Raw genomic sequence first — 22,421 nt, 5'->3', positions numbered from 1 at the left:
GTGTAGCTCCTGCTTATCCCCCCGATCAGGGTCAGGTGAAACCGTGGGAGCCGGTGGTGGACGGTCGTACGAGCAGCCGGTGCAGATCACAAGTCCTGGTGATGTGACCACTGACGCCAGGTGGACAATCTCTGAAGGGTATTGATAATGGCTGGGGGTCACCCGGCTTGTAAAGACACTGCCCTGAAGAAGGGAATGGAAAAGCAGCTCTGTAGAAAAATTTGCCACGAGCAATCAAGGTCACGGTTAGGACTAGGGTCAGGGATCCTATGGACATAATGAACGAACGCACGGTAATTTTCTGCGACCGTGACTACGTGTTTGGTGTGTGACTGCTGGCGCTGTCACTTGCACTTTCGCCCCAGAGGAACGCCGTTCCGTTTGGCTGTGGTTTTGTGCACGGTTTGTCGGCAACTGGACTGGACTGGTGAACTTGACGGAAACGGCCGAGAATGTGTTTGGGAATACTGACCAGTCCTTCAGATGTCAAAGGCGGCCATTAGATAATCCTTCGGGACGATGCCGATGGCTCCGTCCAGTTCACCAACCCACCATCCGAAGGAGCCGTAGCCCTGAACGGGAAGAATAAAGGCAGCAATCTCTCAGAACAGTTTCCGACCGCTGATCTGGCAAGTCATGGGTTCAAGCTGTCACAGGGATTTACCCCTCAGTGATAACACTGGACAACAAGGATTTTGCTTCCTGAGTACTTTTGGGCTTAATTTATGGTTCTGGGGCTGCTGATTGTGAAAGCCAACGTGAAGTTTCCCCATCACGCACCATATTGCCTGTACTTGTTATTTTAATTCACAATCCAAGTCAGAATAACCGATGCCCAATCATGGGACAGATTACAATGGCCAATTACCCCACCAACCCGTACATCTTTCGACCGTGGGAGGAAACCCACGTGACCACGGGGAGAACGTACAAACTCCTTACAGGCAGTGGCGGGAATTCAGCCCCGGGCTGCTGGACTCGACCCGGAGCAAGGTCATGATTCGTCGGTGATCGGCGAAGGGGAAAACCGTGAGCTCCAACTCGTGCATGTTAGGCTGCTTCATTAAAGTGGGCCTTTTTCTCTGTCTTTTTTTTAGCTTTTCCCTTTTCGTAAAAGGGAGATCGTTTGATTTTACGTGGTGCACTGTCCGTTATCTCGTGGAACTCACGTACAATCACGCAGCTTCCACACAAGCAAGGGGGTCTCGGGGTGTGCTCGCCCCTCAATCTCGCACGTTTTCCCCGGACTTAACGCGGTCGACGGAACTGGAGTGTCTCACAGCCACAGCCGATCAGGCACAAGCACAGGAAACCGACACCACTTGACGCCCTCTCCAAATAACAAAGCTGCTAAAAGCCCATACGTTTGATCCTTTGTGGGGTGGGGGGGGGGCCGCCAAAGGAGGACAACCTTGCAGCGATAAAACTAAAAAGGCTCGCGATACAACGAAACGGGCAGTACTAACGCACTCAGGCCCAGCCTTCTTAAACATATTGAAACGATAAATGAGGCATAGCCGAGCAGAAATTTGAAAAGAAATAGAATTCCTGGTCGCTGCTAACTCCAGCCGGACTGAAAACGGAACCAAAGGCAAAGCGTGAATATGCAACTATATGCTTCACATCTACCGTGTGACAGATTACCCATAATAAACACGCGACACGAAATAGAATACAGACAGAAAATAGATATGTGGCTCCTATATACACGTGCTTGCTTAGTACACTTCCTAGTAGTCACAGTCTGTATATTAACCTGTTCCGCGGTCACACTTAGAAAGCCCTGTCTTGTTGGTTGACTCTTGTCTACAAATTTGAATGGAAGGTTTCCCATCTATGGGTATTAAAAAAAGAACTGACCATTTGGGCCATCTTTTTTTTTGGGCTCCTCTCCCCCTTCACTCGCCAGCCTCTGCTCCTGTTACAGTTTGCTATCCACTTCCTTGCCGTAGACAGGGTGTCCCCCCCACCCCCACCCCCGACTGCTGCACGCGGTACTGAGTCCGCCGGCGTGGAGCGCAGAGAAGCGAGTTCGTTAGATCTGGTGAGGGACGCGGGGGGAAATGGCAGGGCGGAGCTCAGCGGGGAGGGGGAGTGGGGGGCGCATTTTGTGTGTGTGCATGTGTGTGTGTGTGCGTGCATGCGTGCACGCGTGCGTGTGTGTGTGCGTGCGTGTGTGTGTGTATGTGTGCATGTGTGTGCGTGTGCATGTGTGTGTGTATTTGTGCATGTGTGCGTGCGTGTGTGTGTGCATGTGTGTGTGTGTGCGTGTGCGCGTGCGTGTGTGTGTGTGTGCATGTGTGTGTGTGTGTGCGTGTGTGCGTGCGTGTGTGTGTGTGTACATGTGTGTGTGTGTGTGTGTGTGCGCGCGTGTGCGTGCGTGCGTGCGTGTGTGTGTGTGTGCGTGCGTGTGCGTCTGCACGCGCACAGTGGGACAGTTGGTAGAGAGGGAGTGCCGGGGGAGGGCAGTGAGGTGGGGGGGGGGTGGGTGTCCTGGGTGTAGACACATCCAGCCCAGAGACACCAGCCAAAGTCATTCGATTCTGAACTACTGATCATTTACAAAATGCCTCTGGTGCTTCCCACTCCCTTCCCCACCCCCACTCCTCTCCCTCACCAAGCCTCCCTTCCCACTCTCACGTTCACGACAGAGACCCAGATCAGAATCGGGTTTATCATCACTCACACGTGTCATGAAACTTGCTTTATTTTTGCAACAGCAGTACAGAGCAATACATAAAATTACTACAGTACTGTGCAAAACTCTTAGGCTCCCTCACTATGTGTGTGTGTGTGTGTGTGTGTGTGTGTGTGTGTGTCTCTGAAATGTTTGCTCAGTACTGTAGTGATTTTGTGTCTTGCTCTGTACGGCTGCCTCAAAAACAATTACACACAACCCCCACACACATACGTATGTGCACACACACACACACACACACACACACACACTCACACACACACACACACACACACGCACACACACACACGCACACACACACACACACACACACACACACTCACACACACACACACACACACACGCACACACACACACACACACATGCACACACACACACACACACACACGCACACACACTCACACACACACACACATGCGCACACACACACACACACACACACACACACACACACATGCACACACACACACACACACGCATACACGCACACACACAACCCCCCCACACACACACACACAGCGACATATACATTTATACAGTCCGTGGCCACATCACTAGGTACCCCCGCGTACACCTGCTCGTCAGGGGAAGTAGGTAACCAGCCAATCACGTGGCAGCGACTCAATGCATAAGAGCACGCGGGCACGGTCAAGAGGCTCGAGTCCAAAGTTCAAAGTGAGTTTCGTCGTCATTCCGACCAAACATCAGAATGGGGGAAGAAATGTGACCGCAGTGATTCTGACCAGAGAGTTGGGATGAATATCTGGGAAAGGAAGGGACAAGCAGGTTGCCGCGGAGTCTGGAGCGATGCCCCCTGGCAGGTCGCCAAGACGCAGCTCTGGGCCACGGCAGCAGCCTTACGGGGGGGGGGGGGATCGAGAGCTATAAAGCCCCTGGAATGTTCCTCCTGGTCCCAGGCACAGTGCACTGCAGATGCCGGATAAGCACGCTCGATATTAGTGATCCGCCGGGCCGTTGGCCAGCAACCCCCCCACCCCCCGTTCTCTCCCGGCTGCCATCTCCCCGCCGTGTCGGCTCCAAAACCCGCTCCCCCCCCGCCCCGAGTCTCACTCGGCTGGGTTAACGGGGGAGGAGCAAAGCTCCCCCAGGCTCTTCAGAAAATTACACCGTCAAAGCACCACAGCGCCAGGTTGCTAAGCGACGGGCCAAAGACTCCACACTGATGTTATTACCTTCTGGTAATAATTTTCTTTTCACTTTTCTTTTACCCCACCCCTCCCCTCTTCTTCTTCGATTCCCCCCTATGGCCTCTTACCTCCTCCTCACTTGGCGACCCCTCCCCCTGGTGTCCCTCCTCCTTCCCTTTCTCCCACGGTCCACTCTCCTCTCCTATCAGATTCCTTCCTCTCCAGCCCTTTACCTTTCCCACCCATCACCTCCCCCTGGTGTCCCTCCTCCTTCCCTTTCTCCCACGGTCCACTCTCCTCTCCTGTCAGATTCCTTCCTCTCCAACCCTTTACCTCTCCCTCCCATCACCTCCCCCTGGTGTCCCTCCTCCTTCCCTTTCTCCCACGGTCCACTCTCCTCTCCGATCAGATTCCTTCCTCTCCAGCCCTTTAACTTTCCCACCCATCACCTCCCCCTGTTCTCCCTCCTCCTTCCCTTTCTCCCACGGTCCACTCCCCTCTCCTATCAGATTCCTTCCTCTCCAGTCCTTTACCTCCTCCACCCATCACCTCCCCCTGGTGTCCCTCCTCCTTCCCTTTCTCTCATGGTCCACTCCCCTCTCCTATCAGATTCCTTCCTCTCCAGCCCTTTACCTCTCCCACCCATCACCTCCCCCTGTTGTCCCTCCTCCTTCCCTCTCTCCCACGGTCCACTCCCCTCTCCTGTCAGATTCCTTCCTCTCCAGCCCTTTACCTCTCCCTCCCATCACCTCCCCCTGGTGTCCCTCCTCCTTCCCTTTCTCCCACGGTCCACTCTCCCCTCCGATCTGATTCCTTCCACTCCAGCCCTTTACCTTCCCCATCCATCACCCCCCCCTGGTGTCCCTCCTCCTTCCCTTTCTCCCACGGTCCACTCTCCTCTCCTTTCAGATTCCTTCCTCTCCAACCCTTTACCTCCCCACCCGTCACCTCCCCCTGGTGTCCCTCCTCCTTCCCTATCTCCCACGGTCCACTCTCCTCTCCTATCAGATTCCTTCCTCTCCAGCCCTTTACCTTTCCCTCCCATCACCTCCCCCTGGTGTCCCTCCTCCTTCCCTTTCTCCCACAGTCTACTCTCCTCTCCTGTCAGATTCCTTCCTCTCCAGCCCTTTTCCTTTCCCACCCATCATCTCCCCCTGGTGTCCCTCCTCCATCCCTTTCTCCCACAGTCCACTCTCCTCTCCTATCAGATTCCTCCCTCTCCAGCCCTTTACCTTTTCCTCCCATCACCTCCCCCTGGTGTCGCTCCTCCTTCCCTTTCTCCCACGGTCCTCTCTCCTCTCCAATCAGATTCCTTCCTCTCCAGCCCTTGACCTCTCCCACCCATCACCTCCCCCTGGTGTCCCTCTTCCTTCCCTTTCTCCCACAGTCCACTCTCCTCTCCTGTCAGATTCCTTCCTCTCCAGCCCTTTTCCTTTCCCACCCATCATCTCCCCCTGGTGTGTTTGCGTGTGTGCGTCTGTGTGTGTGTGGTGTATTTGCGTGTGTGTGTGAGTGTGTGTCTGTGTGTGTGTGTGCGCGTGCATGGGTGTGCCTGCGCTTGTGTACATCTGAGTGTGTGTGTGTGTCTGTCTGTGTGTGTGAGTGTGTGTGTGTATGTTTTCCTGACCAGGTTGCTAGGTGGGAAACGGCTGATAAATATATTTATTTTCGCGGGTGCTTTTATCTGTTGCCTTCCGCTGCTCTGTCTGTTTACAAGCACGGCTTGAGAAAACGTGACACTCCCTCATCCATCACTCTCAAACCAGAGTAAACCCTTCACGTGATGTATGTGAGGAGGACCGCCATGAATCAGAGGCATTATGAAGGCCTACTGATGTTATTATAACTTACTGATATTTTACATCAAGCAACCTAAGCTGTAGAGACACCCTGGTTTACGGACATCAGTGCTGACATCAAAGGGACTTGGGTTGGATCGTTAGCGGCCTAACCGTGGTCGCCATGGCAACGCAGCCATTAACGTGCCGCAATGGCAGCTTGGGGCGTTTCTGTTCTGCCTCCAACTCTCCCCTCACCGGGTGCTCCAGATCATCTGTGAGGAGTCTGTACCCTCTCTCCCACCCACTCCCCCTTCTCCCTCTTGCACACTCTCTCCGCCTCTCTCTCCCTTTCTCCCCCCACCTCTATCTCGATCTCTACCTCTCTCTCCCCTCCCTCACTGTGCGATGTGTGTGGCATTCCAGCATCATCTGTGAGGAGCCTGGTACCCTGTCTTCACCATCTCTCCCTCTCTCTCTCTCTCTCTCTCTCTCTCTCTTGCCATCCTCTCTCCCTCTCTCTCTCACTCTCTCCCTCTCTCTCTATCTCTCCCTCTCTCTCTCGCCATCCTCTCTCTCTCTCTCCCTCTCCCTTCCTCTCACTCTCTCCCTCTCCCTTCCTCTCACTCTCTCCCTCTCCCTTCCTCTCTCCCTCTCTCTCTCTCTTGCCATCCTCTCTCTCTCTCCCTCTCCCTTCCTCTCACTCTCTCCCTCTCCCTTCCTCTCTCCCTCTCTCTCTCTTGCCATCCTCTCTCTCTCTCCCTCTCCCTTCCTCTCACTCTCTCCCTCTCCCTTCCTCTCTCCCTCTCTCTCCCTCTTGCCATCCTCCCTCTCTTTCTCTCTCGCCATCCTCTCCCTCTCTCTCTCACCCTCTCTCCCTCCCATTCTCCCTCTCCCCCCTCCTCTCTCTCACTCTCTTCCTCTCTCACTCCCTCTCTCTCTCTCACCATCTCCCTCTCTCTCTCTCACTCTCTCACTTGCCATCCTCTCCCTCTCTCTCACTCTCTCCCTCACTCTCGCTCTCTCTCTTTCACTCTCTCTCCCTCCCTCTCTCTACTCTCTCTCGCTCTCCCTCCCTCTCTCTCTCGCCATCCTCTCTCTCTCCCTCCTTTCTCTCCCTCCCTCTCTCTCTCACTCTCACTTGCCATTCTCTCCCTCTCTCTCACTCTCTCCCTCACTCTCTCACTCTCTCTTTCACTCTCTCTCCCTCCCTCTCTCTACTCTCTCTCGCTCTCCCTCCCTCTCTCTCCCTCCCTCCATCCTCTCTCCCTCCCTCCCTCCCTCTCTCTCTCTCCCTCTCTCTCACTCCCTCTCTTTTTCACTCACAATCATACACGATGTTTGAAGTCCCCAGGCCTGTGTTCTCTGGTGCTTAGCAGAATTGGTGGGGCGGAGTCTCTTTGAAACCTATCAAATAAAGGTCCATAAGACTGCAAGGCACAAGGCAGAGGGACAGAATTCGGCCAATCGGCCCATCGAGCCTGCTCTGCCATCCCATCATTTCCGATTTAACAACCCTTCCAAACCAATTCTCCTGCCCTCTCTGAGCCCGGTTCCTTGTCTCTTTGACGGTGGATTCAGACTGAGATCGCAGACACCATCACATTCACGGCAAGCTTACTGATCCTGGGGCTGGATGTTTTTTGGGGGTGGGGGGGAGGACAATCTCGACTTGAGCTGAGCTGAGAGCTCCCGTGACTCAAGGCTGACCTCAACAAGACTGGGAGAGCGCAGGGCAAACTTACAAGAACAAAGAGCTGAGCTAGCGAGAATTCGGAATTTGTCCCCCGGGAAGCATAGGAGGATGAGGGGAGGTTTGAGAGGGGTACACAAGATTATGAGGGGTATAGATAGGGTAAATGCAAACAGTCTGATTCTGATTCCTAACCGCTAAGCTCCAACCATCTCTGTTTTAATTTGACGCCTTGCTATATTGTTGGAGGGAATATGTGTCAGGGAGAAGAGGGTTTTACAGATGAAAACCCATCTATGGTTCCAAGTTTGTCAAGCCAAGGGGTGGTGGTGGGGACGAGCTCCCACTACCTAAAACTGCTCCTCACGGCATGCCCCTCAAACAGCCTCTGACAACCGAGTCCAACTCCCGGCCTTCTCGCGTGGCTGAGCCTCTAAGCCCAGCGGAACTGTTTCTACTGACAGGAGGAGGGGCAAAGGTGGGTCCTGGTGCCTTAAAACCAGTGCTTTGGGTAAATGGAGCTCGTCAGCCTGGGAAGGCAGTCCATCTAAGAGAAGGAAAACTCTGCTTTCAAACCTCTGCTGCCTTGTGGCCATACCTTGTGGACAGGCTTCGGGAGTAAACCCTGAGGACAAATCCGGAGCTGGAGTCCCTAAGGGAGTCTGACGTTGCCTTCAATCTCGTTCTGGCAACTCCTGCGACGACACCGGTGCCAAGCTGTCTCAGCCCTTGCCCTTCCCTTGGGCAACGTCAGTGTCGTGGAGAGGGGAGACTTGCTGCATGGGCAACTGCCGCTCTCCCATACAACCTTGCAAGACGCTCACCAGACTTTCCAGACGCAGAGACGTCGTCTCACGATTCTAACAGATGCCACACAATCCCATGTTCCCTAACCACACCCCGAAACCTAATTCGAAAGGAAGACCGGAAAGAAATTCTGGTCACATTATAGGAAGGATGTGGAAGCTATGGAGAGGGTGCACAGGAGATTTACCAGGATGTCGCCTGGTTTGGAGAACAAGTCATATGAAGCAAGGTTAGCAGAGCTGGGACTTTTCTCTTTGGAGCGTAGAAGGACGAGAGGGGACTTGAAAGAGGTCTACAAGATTATGAGAGGCATAGACAGGGTGGATAGTCAGTACCTGTTTCCCGGGGCACCAATAGCAAACACCAGAGGGCATATGTACAAAATTAAGGGAGGGAAGTTTAGGGGAGACATCAGGGGTAAGTTTTTTCCACAGAGGGTTGTGGGTGCCTGGAATGACATACCAGGGATGGTGGTGGAGGCTAAAACATTAGGGGTATTTAAGAGCCTCTTGGACAGGCACATGGATGAAAGAAAGATGGAGGGTTATGGGGTAGTGTGGGTTTAGTACTTTTTTTAAAAGGATTATATGGGTCAGCACAACATGGAGGGCTGAAGGGCCTGTACTGTGCCGTAGTGTTCTATGGTTCTATGGTAAACCTATTCATTCTGGTCTCTTCTCCCCGTTCCTTTCCAGTCCTTTAGGCAGGCTGTTTATTCATTCCCGCTGATGCGAGCTGGAGGCTGTGGGTTGAGGGTGAAAGGTGAAATGTTTTAAGGGGGAAACAGGAGGGAGAGCTCCTTCACCCAGATTTCAACGTTTAAGAGAAGATTGGATAGGTACGTGGATGGGAGGGGCACGGAGGGCTGGGGTCCGGGTGGGCGGGTTAACAGTTCGGCAGGTGTTAGATGGGCCGAGGGCCTGACTCTAGGCCTCTGGTGGTGTTGAGCGCAGGACACTCCACGGACGCCCGCTGGGGATTTGCGCGGGCAGAGACTCTCAGTTTACCCATTTTAATGAGGGGTGGAAGTCGGAACTCCAAACACGCTTTCCAGCAGGCCGGCCCTGGATTCTGGCTCCAGATTAACAGAGAGCTCAGGGCCGGCGGGACGCGAGGGTTGGTGCAGAAATAAGCTGCATCAATCAGTGAGGCTTGGTGCATCGGAGAGGCAGCTAAACAGCCGGTGTGGGAAATTAAACAAAAAACCTCTGCTCTGATGCAGTTCTGTTTGTTCGTTTTACATTTTTGTGGTTGGTCCCTACAGCAGGGGACGAGGGAAAATCTACCCACACGGTGCAGCCTGTCAGACAGGGCCCCAGCAGCCACCTGATCACTCACCTCAACACGAACACCGAGCAGCGCGTTTGGCTGCATCGTGGCCTGGTATGGAAACACCAATGGCCATCAGGAAGGAGGTACAGGAGCCTCAGGACCCACACCACCAGGTTCAGGAACAGTTATTACCCCCCAAACATCAGGAAGGAGGTACAGGAGCCTCAGGACCCACACCACCAGGTTCAGGGACAGTTATTACCCCTCAACCATCAGGAAGGAAGTACAGGAGCCGCAGGACCCACACCACCACGTTCAGGAACAGTTATTACCCTTCAACCATCATGAAGGAGGTACAGGAGCCTCAGGACCCACACCACCAGGTTCAGGAACAGTTATTACCCCTCAACCATCAGGAAGGAGGTACAGGAGCCTCAGGTCCCACACCACCAGGTTCAGGAACAGTTATTACCTCTCAACCATCAGGAAGGAGGTACAGGAGCCTCAGGACCCACACCACCAGGTTCAGGAACAGTTATTACCCCTCAACCATCATGAAGGAGGTACAGGAGCCTCAGGACCCACACCACCTGGTTCAGGAACAGTTATTACCCCTCAACCATCATGAAGGAGGTACAGGAGCCTCAGGTCCCACACCACCAGGTTCAGGAACTGTTATTACCCCTCAACCATCAGGAAGGAGGTACAGGAGCCTCAGGTCCCACACCACCAGGTTCAGGAACAGTTATTACCCCTCAACCATCAGGAAGGAGGTACAGGAGCCTCAGGTCCCACACCACCAGGTTCAGGGACAGTTATTACCCCTCAACCATCAGGAAGGAGGGACAGGAGCCTCTGGTCCCACACCACCAGGTTCAGGAACAGTTATTACCCCTCAACCACCAGGAAGGAGGGACAGGAGCCTCAGGACCCACACCACCAGGTTCAGGAACAGTTATTACCCCTCAACCATCAGGAAGGAGGTACAGGAGCCTCAGGTCCCACACCACCAGGTTCAGGGACAGTTATTACCCCTCAACCATCAGGAAGGAGGGACAGGAGCCTCTGGTCCCACACCACCAGGTTCAGGAACAGTTATTACCCCTCAACCACCAGGAAGGAGGGACAGGAACCTCTGGTGCCACACCAACAGGTTCAGGAACAGTTATTACCCCTCAACCATCAGGAAGGAGGGACAGGAGCCTCAGGACCCACACCACCAGGTTCAGGAACAGTTATTACCCCTCAACCATCAGGAAGGAGGTACAGGAGCCTCAGGTCCCACACCACCAGGTTCAGGAACAGTTATTACCCCTCAACCATCAGGAACGGGGTACAGGAGCCTCAGGACCCACACCACCAGGTTCAGGAACAGTTATTACCCCTCAGCCATCAGGAACGGGGTACAGGAGCCTCGGGACCCACACCACCAGGTTCAGGAACAGTTATTACCCCTCGACCATCAGGAAGGAGGGACAGGAGCCTCAGGACCCACACCACCAGGTTCAGGAACAGTTATTACCCCTCAACCATCAGGAAGGAGGTACAGGAGCCTCAGGTCCCACACCACCAGGTTCAGGAACAGTTATTACCCCTCAACCATCAGGAAGGAGGGACAGGAACCTCTGGTGCCACACCAACAGGTTCAGGAACAGTTATTACCCCTCAACCATCAGGAAGGAGGGACAGGAGCCTCAGGACCCACACCACCAGGTTCAGGAACAGTTATTACCCCTCAACCATCAGGAAGGAGGTACAGGAGCCTCAGGTCCCACACCACCAGGTTCAGGAACAGTTATTACCCCTCAACCATCAGGAACGGGGTACAGGAGCCTCAGGACCCACACCACCAGGTTCAGGAACAGTTATTACCCCTCAGCCATCAGGAACGGGGTACAGGAGCCTCAGGACCCACACCACCAGGTTCAGGAACAGTTATTACCCCTCGACCATCAGGCTCCTGAACCTGCATGGATAACTTCACTCACCTGAACACTGAACTGATTCCACAACTTTCAATGACCCATGTCCTCAATATTATTTATTTATCTTATTATTACTGTTGATATTTTGGCTTTTCTTTTTGCATTCGCAGAATTGATCGTCTTTTGCACATGGGTTGTTTGTCTGTGTAGGCTTCCTATTATTGATTCTCCTGTGTTTCTTCGAGATACAACGATGTTTAACGTCATCTCCAGGTTGCAAGTGTAAAGGAGAACAAAATAATTGTTACTCCCGATCGAATGCAGCACAAAAAATCACCACTTGACTGATAGGTTTAATGGTCCAATCAATCCAAGTCTATGATTTATTGTGTTTGATTAATATTGGTTCTATAACTTATTGAGGTTTTTTTGTGCTGCATCAGATCCAAAGTAACAATTAATTCATTCTCCCTTGCACTTTTGTGCTGGAACTGACATTAAACAATCGTCAGTCTTGAAATGGTTTGGCCTCCACAGTCTGCGGCAATGAATTCCCACCGTCTGGCTGAAGAAATTCCTCCTCATCTCTGTTCTAAAGGGATGTCCTTCTGTATTGAGGCCGTGTCCTCTGTTCCTAGACTCCCCCACGATAGGAACCATCCTCTCCACATCCACTCTATCTGTGTCCTCTGGTCCCAGACTCCCCCACGATAGGAAACATCCTCTCCACATCCACTCTATCTGTGTACTCTGGTCCTAGACTCCCCCACGATAGGAACCATCCTCTCCACATCCACTCTATCTGTGTCCTCTGGTCCTAGACTCCCCCACTATAGGAACCATCCTCTCCACATCCACTCTATCTGTGTCCTCTGGTCCTAGACTCCCCCACTATAGGAAACATCCTCTCCACATCCACTCTATCGGTGTCCTCTGGTCCTAGACTCCCCCACTATGGGAAACATCGTCTCCACATCCACTCTATCTGTGTCCTCTGGTCCTCAACTCCCCCACTATAGGAAACATCCTCTCCACATAAACTCTATCTGTGTCCTCTGGTCCTAGACTCCTCCACTATAGGAAACATCCTCTCCACATCCACTCTCTCTGTGTCTTCTGGTCCTCGACTCCCCCACTATAGGAAACATCTTCTCCTCATCCACTCTATCTGTGTCCTCTGGTCCTAGACTCCCCCACGATAGGAACCATCCTCTCCACATCCACTCTCTCTGTGTCCTCTGGTCCTCGACTCCCCCACTATAGGAAACATCCTCTCCACATCCACTCTATCTATGTCCTCTGGTCCTGGACTCCCCCACTATAGGAAACATCCTCTCCACATCCACTCTATCTGTGTCCTCTGGTCCTAGACTCCCCCACTATAGGAAACATCCTCTCCACATCCACTCTATCTGTGTCCTCTGGTCCTAGACTCCCCACTATAGGAAACATCCTCTCCACATCCACTCTATGTGTGTCCCCTGGTCCGAGACTCCCCCACTATAGGAAACATCCTCTCCACATCCACTCTATCTGTGTCCTCTGATCCTAGACTCCCCCACTATAGGAAACATCCTCTCCACATCCACTCTATCTGTGTCCTCTGGTCATAGACTCCCCCACTATAGGAAACATCCTCTCCACATCCACTCTATCGGTGTCCTCTGGTCCTAGACTCCCCCACTATGGGAAACATCGTCTCCACATCCACTCTATCTGTGTCCTCTGGTCCTCGACTCCCCCACTATAGGAAACATCCTCTCCACATAAACTCTATCTGTGTCCTCTGGTCCTAGACTCCCTCACTATAGGAAACATCCTCTCCACATCCACTCTATCTATGTCCTCTGGTCCTGGACTCCCCCACTATAGGAAACATCCTCTCCACATCCACTCTATCTATGTCCTCTGGTCCTGGACTCCCCCACTATAGGAAACATCCTCTCCACATCCACTCTATCTGTGTCCTCTGGTCCTAGACTCCCCCACTATAGGAAACATCCTCTCCACATTCACTCTATCTGTGTCCTCTGGTCCTAGACTCCCCCACTATAGGAAACATCCTCTCCACATCCACTCTATGTGTGTCCCCTGGTCCGAGACTCCCCCACTATAGGAAACATCCTCTCCACATCCACTCTATCTGTGTCCTCTGATCCTAGACTCCCCCACTATAGGAAACATCCTCTCCACATCCACTCTATCTGTGTCCTCTGATCCTAGACTCCCCCACTATAGGAAACATCCTCTCCACATCCACTCTATCGGTGTCCTCTGGTCCTAGACTCCCCCACTATGGGAAACATCGTCTCCACATCCACTCTATCTGTGTCCTCTGGTCCTCGACTCCCCCACTATAGGAAACATCCTCTCCACATAAACTCCATCTGTGTCCTCTGGTCCTAGACTCCCTCACTATAGGAAACATCCTCTCCACATCCACTCTATCTATGTCCTCTGGTCCTGGACTCCCCCACTATAGGAAACATCCTCTCCACATCCACTCTATCTGTGTCCTCTGGTCCTAGACTCCCCCACTATAGGAAACATCCTCTCCACATCCACTCTATCTGTGTCCTCTGGTCCTAGACTCCCCACTATAGGAAACATCCTCTCCACATCCACTCTATGTGTGTCCCCTGGTCCGAGACTCCCCCACTATAGGAAACATCCTCTCCACATCCACTCTATCTGTGTCCTCTGATCCTAGACTCCCCCACTATAGGAAACATCCTCTCCACATCCACTCTATCTGTGTCCTCTGGTCATAGACTCCCCCACTATAGGAAACATCCTCTCCACATCCACTCTATCGGTGTCCTCTGGTCCTAGACTCCCCCACTATGGGAAACATCGTCTCCACATCCACTCTATCTGTGTCCTCTGGTCCTCGACTCCCCCACTATAGGAAACATCCTCTCCACATAAACTCTATCTGTGTCCTCTGGTCCTAGACTCCCCCACTATAGGAACCATCCTCTCCACATCCACTCTATCTGTGTCCTCTGGTCCTAGACTCCCCCACTATAGGAAACATCGTCTCCACATCCACTCTATCTGTGTCCTCTGGTCCTAGACTCCCCCACTATAGGAAACATCCTCTCCACATAAACTCTATCTGTGTCCTCTGGTCCTAGACTCCCTCACTATAGGAAACATCCTCTCCACATCCACTCTATCAGTGTCCTCTGGTCCTAGACTCCCTCACTATAGGAAACATCCTCTCCACATCCACTCTATCTATGTCCTCTGGTCCTGGACTCCCCCACTATAGGAAACATCCTCTCCACATCCACTCTATCTGTGTCCTCTGGTCCTAGACTCCCCCACTATAGGAACCATCCTCTCCACGTCCACTCTATCTGTGTCCTCTGGTCCCAGACTCCCCCACTATAGGAAACAACCTCTCCACATCCACTCTATCTGTGTCCTCTGGTCCTAGACTCCTCTACTATAGGAAACATCCGCTCCACATCCACTCTATCTGTGTCCTCTGGTCCTAGACTCCTCTACTATAGGAAACATCCGCTCCACATCCACTCTATCTGTGTCCTCTGGTCCTAGACTCCCCCACTATAGGAAACATTATCTACAGATCCACTCTATCAAGAGCTTACAAAATTTAATAAGTTTCAATGCGATTCCCCCCCCCCCTCCATTCCTATAAACTCCAGCGAGGACCGGCCCTGGGGAGTCAGTACACTCTGGCTGAAGAAATTCTCCCTTATGTCAGCGCAGCCGGCAGACACATGGAGCCAGAAGCTGCATCTGTGTGGCGTGCCAGACAAAACTGTTCTCATTTACACGATCCCAGGCAGCCGCATTTGCAAGCGAGAGCTTTATGGACCCACAGCAACTCAGAGGCGTCAGGCTGCCAGGGATGCTTTTCCCCCAACAGCCGGCCCGCAGCGGACGGCAGCCTGCGTTCATTAGGCACCGTTTCAGTGCCAGCCCTCGGGAAGGAGGGAGAAAAATACAAAGCAGGGAACGTACGCGCGTCAGTACTTCGATTAGAATCGTAGGCTCTCAGATCCGACTCAATGAGGAACGTTACATTTTGCAAGTCCAAAACGTGAGGCTAATCCAAAGAAAAACAGGGGGCAGAGTGCACGTACGCGAGTCTTGTTTGTACTTTTAGCGAGGCGTGCATGTATGTCAGGGTGGCGTGATGACGTCTGCCAGTCACGTACTTTTACATGTAACCTGTAATGAATTGTTTCAACAACAAAGAAAAGCTTAATCAAACAATATATTTACAAGATTTCTCAAATGTTACTTAGGGACATGTTCAGCACAGCTTTGTGGCCGAAGGGCCTGTATTGTGCTATATGTTTTCTATGTTTCTAAATAGTAAATATACTACACTCCTCCCTACCTAGCTATAAACTCCAACTCAATATAGAATGCATCTCAACTTGTATGCATATATAAGTTGTCAGGATGATATACTGTATTTCAGCTGAGGTGATGCAGTTTTGTTTGTGCTCCCCTTCATTCCTGACTGCAGCTGTTATGTCTCTGCCTGTTTCCATTGATACAGCTACTTCAACTGCTCTTTTAAATGTGAGTTGTGCATTTTTGAATGCTTTCTTGTAATATCCCACAAACTAAGCAATCTCCCAGTGCATCATTAATCCCTTTATTCCACTCACAATTCTCGGACAATGTCTTCAAATCAGCCAAGTATGCTGGAATGGACTCCCCTTCTTCATGATTCCGCTTGTGTAACCTGTACCATTCTGTAATCAACAATGCCTTGGGCTCTGAATGCCCCTGCGTAACTTTCACCATGTCAGCAAAGCTCACTTCAGCTGGTTTGGTTGCAGCAGTCAGGCTTCTAAGCAAACTGTATGCCTTTAAACCCAATGCATTCAGCAAAACTGACACTGGCTTCTCATTGGCTATTTGATTCGCCTCAAAATACCGCTCAATTTGCTCAGGCTACAACATAGTTATCCCTTGTGCAATCAAAGGCATCTATCTTTTCAAAGTAGCTGGCTAGCTTTGCTTTTTTTTCAAATTTTATGGTTATTATTACCTGGTACTCATCACTGTTTATAAACCTGGGACCTTGCCTGCTTTCCACCTTTTTTTGACTTGAATGTCTGCCCTTTCCTGAAGAAGCACATGCTGCACTGTTCTTCTACTCGACCGTCTCACACTGCCTCATTCTTTTAAACTTGAACATCTCGCTGCTCTTCAACAGCTGTCTCGGGTTTGTTCAAAATGTTCTCGTCACCGCTGTTAAGCTTTGCAACTCCGAGACATAAGACAGATCGAAAGAAAAGCAGGGGAGCCCGAGAGAAGCCCATAAACTTTGTATTTTACTTTAAACCAGGCGTGCAGGTATGACGTGGTGACGTGACGAGGTATGCCATTCACGTGCTTTTACATATAAGCCGTAATTAATTATTTAAGCAACAAAGAATGCTTAATCGAACAATATAAATAATCACACAACAAGGCAGAAAGAGCAAACTCCAATTATCTATCTATTTATCTATTTAGTGATATAACATGGAGAAGGCCCTTTGAGCAACCCTCAACAAACCCGATTTAACCCTACCTTAGTCACGGGACAAATTATGATGACCAATTAACCCACCCCGTACATCTTTGGACTGTGGGAGGAAGCCAAGGCCCCTGTGGAGAAGCTCAAGCCTATTCCACGGGGAGGACACACAGAGACTCCCCGAGAAGATGCTGGAATTGAACTCCGAGCTCTGATATGCCCCAAGTTGTAACTGCATCATGCTGACCACTATGCCACCCTGGGGCCCGAAGTACTGCAAAACTTAGTTTATTAAATACACACTTAAGCATTTTAAAGCTTGCTCTGTTCTAAATTAACAGTCCCTATAACAAGGATTCAATTTAATGTCAGGGAAATGTATACAATATACACCCTGAAATCCTCTTTTCTTCGCAAACATCCATGAAAACAGAGAAGTGCTCCAAAGAATGAACAGCGGTTAAAAAGTTAGAACCCTGAAGCCCCCCCCCCCATGCACAAGCAGCAGCAAAGCAACGACCCCCCCTCCCACCCCCCACCAGCAAAAAAGCATCAGCGCCCCCCCACTGAGCACCCAAGCGTGCAGCAAAGCACCGATAAAGACACAGACTTGCTGTACCCCAAAGACTATGCATTCACCTGTTCACCCGGTAATTCGACACACCACAGGCTCCCTCTCTCTCTCTCTCTCCAACAAGGGAAAAAGAGGTGTCCCCATTTCACAGCGAGAGGGGAGACATAACAAAACAGCTCGCTGATTTGCAACGCTAAAATTCTGTTGCGTCGCTTTTCCCGAACTCTGCGCCCAGGGAGTCAGCACTGGAGAGGGACAGCCCTCCGGACATACAACCCCTGGCAGCTAACCCGCTTCCACCACCCCCCCACACTCCCCGTCCCAGAAGTTTTCATGTTTTATTGTTTTACAACATTGAATCACTGTGGATTTAATTGGCTCTTTTTGACACTGAACTGAAGAAAAAAAGACTATTTTGTGTCAAAGTGTGAACAGGTCTCCACAAAGTGATCTAAATCAATTATGAATATAAAACACTAAATAACTGTTTGCAAAGTATTCCCCCTCCCTTTAATATGACACACCAAATCATCACTGGTGTAGCCAATTGGTTTTAGAAGTCACATCATTAGTTAAATAGAAATCACCCACATGCAGTCAAAGTGTTCCAATTGATTGTGGTAAAAATACCCCCGGATCTGGAAGGTCCAACTGCTGGTGAGTCAGTATCCTGGCAAAAACTACACCATGAAGACAAAAGAACATTCCAAGCAACTCTGTGAAAAGGTTATTGAAAAGCACCAGTCAGGAGATGGATACAAGAAAATTTCCAAGTCACTGAATATCAGTTTAAGTCAATCATCAAGAAATGGAGAGAAACTGGCACCGCTGTAATTCTGCCTAGTGCAGGCCGTCCTCAAAAACTGAACGACTGTGCAAGACGGGACGAGTGAGGGAGGCCACCGAGAGACCTATGAAAACTCTGGAGGAGTTACAAGCCTCAGTGGCTGAGATGGGAGAGACTGCGCATACAACAACTGTTGCCCAAGTGTTTCACCAGTCGCAGCTTTATGGGAGAGTGGCAAAGAGATAGCCACTGTTGGAAAAATACTCGACATCTCAGCTGGAGTTAGCCAGGAGGCACGTGGGAGACTCTGAATTCAGCTGGAAGAAGGGTCTATAGTCTGATGAAACCAAAACTGAGCTTGTAGGCACGGTAAGTGAGAGGATAATTAGAGTTTGTTCTTTCTCACAGTACGCTCAGGCCCCTCTTGCTGCAGCACACCAGCCGATCAATGGCACAGTTCACAACCAGTCTATCAGCGAAGCCCCCAGAAGCCACACCACACCTCCCTCACCCCGGCCGCTCTGTTCTTACACCCTTTCCACTGATGTGAAATGCCCAAGTGAGTGGACCAATCTGGGGTGTATGGGGGGAGGGGGGTTGTCCAGGGAGAGGGTAGCACCTCTGGTGGAAGGGCCGGTTCGTGCCCGTTCCGGAGGCAGCCCTCTCACCTTCGGTCCCCACCGGACACTCGGCTCTCACCTGCGGCTCCGGTACTCCGCTCCGACAGGCGGGATAAAGCCGGTGAGATAGGGAACGTGCCCGTCCCACCACGCGAAGCCAGCCTTGGCGGGACTGGGCAGACGGTGAGACCCAATGGCCGGGGAGGCGGTTCTGTGACGCTCCATGGAGGGCGAAGGGCGCGACGAGGCACAGAAGACGTCACGGTCGCCCACCGCAACTGAGGAAGACCCCCGTTTGTGGGGCTTGTTCGTACCACAAGACCTGAAGTCGAGAGAGTGGAATTCCGCCTCAGTGGAATGGCTTTTCCACTTTGAAAGCTCTCCCACACAGATGCCCTGTCACATTGCCTGCACTGTTTTGTGCACTTAATGCAGTCCTGGGTAGGTCTGTAGTCTAGTGTAGTTTCTCTCTGTGTTGTTTTTTTAACATAGTTCAGTCTAGTTTTTGTACTGTGTCATGTAACACCATGGTCCTGAAAAACATCGTCTCTTTTTCACTGTGTACTGCACCGGTAGTGATGGTCGAGATGACTATAAAAAAAGTGGCTAGTCGACTTTCATCCCACCTTCTTTTAATGGCTTCTTCCCCCTTCCTTTACACGGTACGGTATCTGCCTCTACTACTGTCCCTGGTAGTGTGCTCCCTGCACCAAACACTCTCTGTGCAAAGAAAAATTATCTCAGACATCTGTCACCGTGCTTTCAAAAGATTTACAATCCTTACAGAACATTGAACATTACAACACAGTACAGACCCGACGTTGTGCTGACCTTTTAACCTACTCTAAAATCAATCTATCCCTTCCCTCCTGCATCGCCCTCTTATTTTTCTATAGAGAAGGAACCTTCCTAATTTTTTTTTTGCTTAAACAAGAAAACCCTTTATTTTGAAACTTCTCGAAGTTCAAAGCGTATTTCTGATCAAATTACTGTACGTCTAGGTCATCCTACGCAACCCGGGGATTCATTTTCTCTCAGGCATTCGCTGTCGAACACGATGGATCCAACGAGAAACTGCAGTTAAACATATACTTCAGTGTTTAAATTCCTCAAAAGAGTTTAACACTCATGTGATGAGTCTTAGAACAACAAATAACCATATAACAATTACAGCACGGAAACAGGCCATCTCGGCCCTTCTAGTCCATGCCGAATGCTTACTCTCACCTAGTCACACCGACCCGCACTCAACCCATAACCCTCCATTCCTTTCCTGTCCATATACCTATCCAATTTTACTTTAAATGACAATACTGAACCTGCCTCTACCACTTCTACTGGAAGCTCGTTCCACACAGCTACCACTCTCTGAGTAAAGAAATGCCCCCTCGTGTTACCCTTAAACTTTTGCCCCCTAACTCTCAAATCATTTCCTCTTGTTTGAATCTCCCCTACTCTCAATGGAAAAAGCCCATCCACGTCAACTCTATCTATCCCCCTCATAATTTTAAATACCTCTATCAAGTCCCCCCTCAGCCTTCTACGCTCCAAAGAATAAAGACCTAACTTGTTCAACCTTTCTCTGTAACTTAGGTGCTGAAACCCAGGTAACATTCTAGTAAATCTCCTCTGTACTCTCTCTATTTTGTTGACATCTTTTCTATAATTCGGTGACCAGAACTGTACACAATACTCCAAATTTGGCCTCACCGATGCCTTGTACAATTTTAACATTACATCCCAACTCCTATACTCAATGCTCTGATCTATAAAGGCTAGCATACTGAAAGCTTTCTTCACCACCCTATCCACATGAGATTCCACCTTCAGGGAACTATGCACCATTATTCCTGGATCACTCTGTTCTACTGCATTCCTCAATGTCCTACCATTTACCATGTATGTCCTAAATACCATGTATTTGAAGATCATTAACCCTTCCTTGCTCAATACAGTGTCAGCACTGGGTATTTTCTTCTACAGTTCAAGTGCAGAGCACCGCTGTGAAGAAAAAACTCTTTAACCCCTTAGTATCTAGCTAGTAACAAAATTTCTTCCTCACTGACAAACGACCGGTGTGCAAAAGAAGGCAAAAACGTGCAAAATAAATGATACCGAGAACGCGAGTTGTGGAGTCCTCAGGTTGCGTAATCAGTTCAAAGTTCATCTATTATCGCAGCCTGTACACTTTACACAAAATCTTGACATTTATCTCCTTACAGGCAGCCACAAAACAAGAAACACTATAAAGAGTGGGCATCGAGCACCTTTTTCCCAGGGCGTCAATGGCCAATACCAGGTGAGGTGGGGAAGTACAGCAGAGATAGGGTTCTGCACCCAGAGTGGGGGGTGTCTGGAATGGACTGTCGGGGGTGGTCGTGTAACAACGGCGTTGGACAGACCTGGAGAGCTGCAAGACAGATGGAGGTGCTTGGGCCATGTGGGAGGGAAGGGTTAGGCTGAAAGTTCAGCACAGCTTTGTGGGCTCAAGGGTCTGCACTGTGCTCGGTAACGTGTCGCTGTTCTTCTACCCGAAACCCTTGAAAACAAAGGAAGACTGTCAAACACACAATGTGCAGAGAGGAGAGCGTTGTCAGGGTTCAGGTGAGTGAAGTTATCCACACTGGGTCAGGAGCCTGATGATTGAGGGGTAATAACTGTTCTTGAACCTGGTGGTGTGGGTCCTGAGACTCCTGTACCTCCTTCCTGATGGTTGAGGGGTAATAACTGTCCCTGAACCTGCTGGTGTGGGTCCTGAGGCTCCTGTACCTCTTTCCTGATGGTTGAGGGTGTAATAACTGTTACTGAACCTGGTGGTGTGGGTCCTGAGGCTCCTGTACCTCCTTCCTGATGGTTGAGGGGTAATAACTGTCCCTGAACCTGTTGGTGTGGGACCTGAGGCTCCTGTACCTCCTTCCTGATGGTTGAGGGGTAATAACTGTCCCTGAACCTGGTGGTGTGGGACCTGAGGCTCCTGTACCTCCTTCCTGATGGTTGAGGGGTAATAACTGTTCCTGAACCTGGTGGTGTGGGACCTGAGGCTCCTGTACCTCCTTCCCGATGGTTGAGGGGTAATAACTGTTCCTGAACCTGGTGGTGTGGGTCCTGAGGCTCCTGTACCTCCTTCCTGATGGTTGAGGGGTAATAACTGTTCCTGAACCTGGTGGTGTGGGACCTGAGGCTCCTGTACCTCCTTCCTGATGGTTGAGGGGTAATAACTGTTACTGAACCTGGTGGTGTGGGTCCTGAGGCTCCTGTACCTCCTTCCTGATGGTTGAGGGGTAATAACTGTTCCTGAACCTGGTGGTGTGGGTCCTGAGGCTCCTGTACCTCCTTCCTGATGGTTGAGGGGTAATAACTGTTCCTGAACCTGGTGGTGTGGGACCTGAGGCTCCTGTACCTCCTTCCTGATGGTTGAGGGGTAATAACTGTTCCTGAACCTGGTGGTGTGAGACCTGAGGCTCCTGTACCTCCTTCCTGATGGTTGAGGGGTAATAACTGTTCCTGAACCTGGTGGTGTGGGACCTGAGGCTCCTGTACCTCCTTCCTGATGGTTGAGGGGTAATAACTGTTCCTGAAGCTGGTGGTGTGGGTCCTGAGGCTCCT

At 50.9% G+C, this 22,421-nt stretch overlaps 1 long non-coding RNA gene across 1 annotated transcript in view; it reads right to left on the bottom strand.

Annotated features, from left to right (window-relative positions):
• The window catches only part of LOC132385644 (uncharacterized), a 45,256-nt gene that overhangs the window by 692 nt on the left and 22,143 nt on the right, over positions 1 to 22,421 (bottom strand). The window contains exon 2 of the long non-coding RNA XR_009509219.1: positions 473 to 572. This is a non-coding gene — a long non-coding RNA (uncharacterized LOC132385644). The remainder of the gene's footprint in view (positions 1 to 472; positions 573 to 22,421) is intronic.

The sequence above is a fragment of the Hypanus sabinus genome, assembly GCF_030144855.1.
Source record: "Hypanus sabinus isolate sHypSab1 chromosome X1 unlocalized genomic scaffold, sHypSab1.hap1 SUPER_X1_unloc_4, whole genome shotgun sequence".
Classification (NCBI taxonomy): Eukaryota; Metazoa; Chordata; class Chondrichthyes; order Myliobatiformes; family Dasyatidae; genus Hypanus; species Hypanus sabinus.
The sequence above is the reverse complement of the archived record's forward strand: the minus strand, read 5'-3'. Positions and strand labels throughout refer to the sequence as shown.